The sequence below is a fragment of the Onychostoma macrolepis genome, chromosome 11, assembly GCF_012432095.1.
Source record: "Onychostoma macrolepis isolate SWU-2019 chromosome 11, ASM1243209v1, whole genome shotgun sequence".
NCBI classification, from domain to species: Eukaryota; Metazoa; Chordata; class Actinopteri; order Cypriniformes; family Cyprinidae; genus Onychostoma; species Onychostoma macrolepis.
In genome coordinates, this window is record NC_081165.1 from 13,498,296 (window position 1) to 13,503,869 (window position 5,574).

Consider the following 5,574-nt stretch of genomic DNA (forward strand, 5'->3'; position numbering starts at 1 on the left):
AGATTGCGTTTATACATCAAACACACAATTTGCAGAATTCAAATCAAAAGTGTGAAAAAACACAATCCTATGCAGAGGGTGGGGGAGAGAAAAGACCAATTGTATGAGAGGGCATAAAGGAGAGAGAGTATTTTCATCACAATGTCGCCCATATGTTAGACAGTAACATTTACAGCTTCAGATTGGAGCGACTGGGATGTCAGTGTGTGTGTGTAAGTGTGTTTGTGTGAATTATGAGCACAGTGGAGGCCACACAGACTGAGCGCGGCAGCCATAAAAAATTGGTCATAACGGCATAGCGAGCTCTCCCCACGGCGGGGAGCAATCTATTTGGTGTGTATTTGTGTGTACAGTTGTGACAGTTGATGATTTTCCTGCCGATATTACCTGGGTGTAAAATAGATGTCAGTCTAGCCATAGGTGGTGGATGAACAAGATGAAATCCAAATATGTTTAGAACATGCAATCATAGGAAATGGCTTAGAGTTTTCTGTAAAACAAGGAAGGTACTGTTAGAAAATGAACCACTTGTGGTGGCACGTAAATCGCATATGGCAGCTAGCTTCAACATTACTTCAGTTTCAAATTAGCTATATTGTTTTTCTGGCAGACAGATAAAATATTTGTTTCACAGTACCTAAAATATTTGACATTCTGCTACTGCCACAACATTTGTATTGATCTGTTTTTAGTGGGGTTTAGTCAATGAGTGAAAGACCTGCAATTTCCCCAAACAAAACAGAAATACACACGCATAATAAAAGTGGTTCCCCTTCAGGAACTCGAGCTGCGTCGAAAACGCTAGGGGAACGCCTTTCAGCAATACCAAGCTCTGAATCATATGTGTAATCAGTCCAATTGATGGCGAGACGTCAGGTGCGGGTGACGTCATGACCAGGAAGCTTAAAAGCACGTGAGGTGCAGCCGGCTTCAGCTTTCTGTCATTCAGCAAAGCTCTCTCTGTGTGTCAGTCACGATCTATGTTCTGTGAGTCATATTTATTGTTGTCCGTCAGTACACAAGCAATACAGTATGTCCAAGGCCAAGAATAAGGGCGAAAGCGGATCGCGTTATAGACTGTGTGTTCCTCCCTGCCCACGTTATATTACGAGCGGGGATACACACAGTCTGTGCGTGGTCTGCTTGGGAGTGAAGCACGCAGAGTCGGCTCTCGAGGGAGCCGACTGTCCGCATTGTGAGAGAATGCCACTGCGTACGCTTCGCTCCCGGAAGGCTCTCTTTGAGGAGGGAGCCTTTGCCAGCGTTCCTCACGGTGCTGGCCCCGCTTCCGCCGAGGCGGAACGGCGGCTGCACTCGTGGGGTTCGCAACGGGATCTGGTGGAGGGAATGGAGACGGGCGAGTCCCTATCTTCTTCCTTACCTGCCAGATCCACCGCCCGCTCTCTGGGATCGGAAGCCCGTTCTGCGGTTTCTTCCCCCCGGGGAGCGGGCTCGGCGCTTCTCCTATCTTCCTCCGAGGAGGTTGATGTGGAGAGCGTCGAATATTCGCCCCCTCAATCCCCTCAGTATGAAGAGCTATTGGAGGTAGTTACTCGCGCGGTTGCCAAGTTGAACATCGATTGGCCCGCCGAGAAACAGGCTGAATCGCAGAGAAGTAAATTAGATGAACGCTTTCTGCGTACTAAGCCGCTACCTCCGCGCCGGAGCCTGCCTTTTTTTCCCGATCTCCACACCGAGGTGTCGAGATCGTGGAAGAAACCTTTCTCGGCCCGCTTATTCGTCCCCGCCTCTGATTATTATGGTAATGTGGCGGGGCTGAGTGATTGCGGTTACAGAGCGATGCCCCGGGTTGAGCAGACGCTCGCGAGCTATCTGTCTCCTGGCGCGGCATCGTCTCTGAAGGCTCCGGTCTTGCCCTCCAAGCCGCTGCGCACAACATCAATGCTGGTGGGCAAGGGGTACACGGCAGCGGGTCAGGCTGGTGCGTGTCTGCACACTATGTCAGTGTTACAGGCGTATCAAGCCGACCTGCTAAAAGAGCTAGACGAAGGCGAGCAAATAAAATCTGAGGATATGGTAGAACTGAGGAGAACCGCTGATTTAGCTCTCCGCGCCACCAAGGAGACTGCCCGTGCCATCGGGCGGTCGATGGCAGCTCTGGTGGCGGCGGAGAGGCATTTGTGGTTGACCTTGTCCGATATGAAGGAGAAAGACAAGGTCTTCCTTATGGACGCCCCGCTTGCGCCTTCTGGTCTGTTCGGCGACGCCGTCAATTCCGTCGTCGACAGATACCAGGAGGCTCGTAAACAGGCGGCGGCGTTTCAGCGGTTTCTCCCTCGCCGTTGGATAGCTCTGGGGGCTGCTGGGCGGGAGCAGCCCCAGCCGTGTACCAGCTCTTCATACAGAGAGGTTCAGAAGCAGAGCGTCGCCTCTCGTGCTCCCCCGCAGCGGGACCGAGGTCGGCGGCGCTCTAAGTCGGGGGCTTCTAAGGCGAGGCCTGATCTGAAGGTCGTGCTTCAGTCTGGGAAGCCTCCGACGAAGCGGTCCTGACATCCATAAGTCCGGGACTGCTGAGGCGGCCCCTACTGGGAAGAGCGGGTGCACCGCATTACACGGTGTCCGTCTCCTCAGCGCCCTCTGGAGATCGTTCTGCCAACCCTGCCAGTGTTCCAGGGCGCAGCGATCTCCAGCGAGTGTCTCTCTCAGTATTTCCGCCCGGAAACGTGGCGGAGCTGAGAGCCTCGTCACCTTCGGGGTCTCTCGAGCATCTAGTTCGGCCGTCTCCTGCCGGTCCTCCGCTTCAGGGCACCGAGCTAGTAGCTCCAAGCACCAGAGGCCAGTCTCGAGACTGGCTCCCTTAGTAGATTATTTAGCAGCGTGGAAACTACTGCCAAATGTATCTCGTTGGGTCCTGCAGACTGTAGAGAGAGGTTATCGCATTCAGTTCGGCGCCCCGCCGCCGCCTTTCAAGGGGGTTTTTCTCACGTTAGTGGGCCCCGAGCAGGCTCTGGTATTAGAACAAGAAGTGAACACTCTCTTGAGGAAGGAGGCCATCGAGGTGGTCCCTCCTCTCGACAGGGAGTCTGGGTTCTACAGCCGGTACTTCATTGTTCCAAAGAAGGATGGGGGGTTGCGTCCGATTTTAGATCTGCGGCTATTGAACCGCTCAGTCATGCGTCTGAAGTTCAAAATGCTCACTGTCAAACAGGTCGTGTCTCAGATCAGGTCCGAGGACTGGTTTGTCACGATAGATCTAAAAGATGCATACTTCCATGTCTCCATCCTTCCCAGTCACAGGAAGTTCCTGAGGTTTGCTTTCAGGGGCAAAGCTTACCAATATCGGGTTCTTCCCTTCGGCCTAGCACTCTCACCCCGTACTTTCACGAAGTGTGTGGATGCTGCTCTGGCTCCTCTGCGACTCCAGGGCATCCGCATACTCAATTACATCGACGATTGGTTGATTTTAGCTCAGTCAGAGCAGACGGCCGTTCGACATCGAGATGTTGTTCTCGCTCACATGAAAGAGTTGGGGTTAAGACTAAACGCCAAGAAAAGTGTGCTTTCTCCATCACAGAGGACCACTTATCTGGGTGTGGTGTGGGATTCGACCACGATGCAGGCACGTCTGTCTCCTGCTCGGATCGAGTCGATCCTCACTGCAGTCACGAGTCAGAGAAGGCCTGTCACTCACTGTCAAGCAGTTTCAGAAGCTGCTGGGTCTGATGGCAGCGGCATCCAACGTGATACCTTTTGGCCTGCTGTACATGAGACCCCTACAGTGGTGGCTCAAGACCAAGGGGTTCTCCCCGAGGGGAAACCCGCTTCGCATGATCAAGGTCACGCGGCGATGCCTACGTGCCTTGGACATGTGGAGGAAACCTTGGTTCTTGTCTCAGGGCCCGGTGCTGGGAGCCTTGTCGCCGCGTAACGCTAGCGACAGACGCGTCCCTCACCGGTTGGGGAGCGGTCATGAGTGGCCGCCCTGCCCGGTCTGTGGACTGGTCGCCATCTCATGTGGCACATCAACTGCCTAGAGATGCTGGCCGTGTTTCGAGCACTCAAACACTTTCTTCCAGACCTAAGAGATCACCATGTGCTGGTGCGCACCGACAACACAGCGGTGGTCTTTTACATAAACCACCAGGGAGGTCTGCGTTCGCGCCCCTTATACAAGCTGGCGCACCGGATCCTTGTGTGGTCCCAGAACAAGCTTCTCTCGCTGAGAGCAGTTCATATTCCTGGGCATCTCAATATGGGAGCAGACATCCTGTCGAGGCAGGGGCCGAGGCCCGGGGAATGGATGCTTCACCCCGAGGTGGTGAAGCAGATATGGAGAGTTTTTGGCCAGGCTCAGGTGGATTTGTTCGCGACTCATCAGACATCGCACTGTCCCCTCTGGTTCTCTCTGACTCATCCAGCTCCACTGGGGCTGGATGCTATGGTACAGACTTGGCCGAGGCTTCGTCTGTACGCCTTTCCCCCGATCGCTCTGCTCCCAGGAGTTCTAGAGAGAGTGCGCCGGGATGGGGTCCGTCTATTACTAGTAGCCCCGTTCTGGCCGGGCCGAGTGTGGTTCTCGGACCTGGTTTCTCTCCTCGATGGCTCTCCGTGGGAGATTCCCGTCAGGAGATCTCCTCTCACAGGCGGAGGGCATGATACTTCACCCCCGCCCGGAGTTGTGGAAGCTGTGGGTGTGGCCCCTGAGGGGGCACAACTCATAGCCTCTGGTCTCTCAACCGAGGTTGTTGAGACCATCCTCCAATCTAGAGCTCCCTCAACGAGGAAACTGTACGCCCTGAAGTGGAGACTCTTCACTTCGTGGTGTGGAGACCGCCAGCTTGACCCAGTTAACTGCCCGATTGGTACAGTGCTGGAGTTTTTGCAGGCTCGTTTCTCCACGGGTTAACCCACTCCACCCTGAAGGTTTACGTGGCGGCTATAGCGGCCTACCATGCCCCTCTTGGTGGGCAGTCAGTGGGAAAGGACCCCCTGGTTACACGTTTCCTCCGCGGTGTGATGAGGCTGAGGCCTCAGGTACGATCTCGTGTCCCTCCCTGGGACCTCGCTGTGGTGCTAGACGCTCTCTGTAGGACTCCCTTTGAGCCTATTGAGGAGATATCAGACCGTCTTCTTACATTAAAGACTGTATTTCTCTTAGCGATATCTTCTCTAAAGAGAGTTGGAGATCTGCAGGCCCTTTCTGTGGCCCCTTCCTATCTCGACTTTGCGCCCGGTCTGGCCAAAGTTTTTCTGTACCCTCGTGTGGGGTATGTCCCTAAGGTCCCCTCTTCTACACCACTGCCTGTCGTACTTCAGGCTTTTTGTCCTCCTCCCTTCAGGGAACCCGACCAGCAGAGGCTTAACTGTATGTGTCCAGTGCGAGCACTGGACACATATGTCCACAGAGCTGCCTTGTGGAGAAAGGCGGACCAACTGCTTGTTTGTTTTGGTCCCCCAAAGAGAGGTCATCCTGCTTCCAAGCAGACCCTCAGCCGGTGGATAGTTGATGCCATTACTGTTGCCTATGAGTCCTCTGATCTCCCCTCACCATTGGGGGTCAAGGCTCACTCAACGAGAAGTGTGGCGGCCTCTAAGGCCTTTTTGGCAGGTGTG

General features: G+C 54.3%; 1 pseudogene; it reads left to right on the top strand.

The window, feature by feature from the left end:
• Positions 1 to 1,032: 1,032 nt before the first annotated feature.
• On the top strand, positions 1,033 to 4,682 carry LOC131549127 (uncharacterized; annotated as a pseudogene).
• The last annotated feature ends 892 nt before the right edge of the window (positions 4,683 to 5,574 follow it).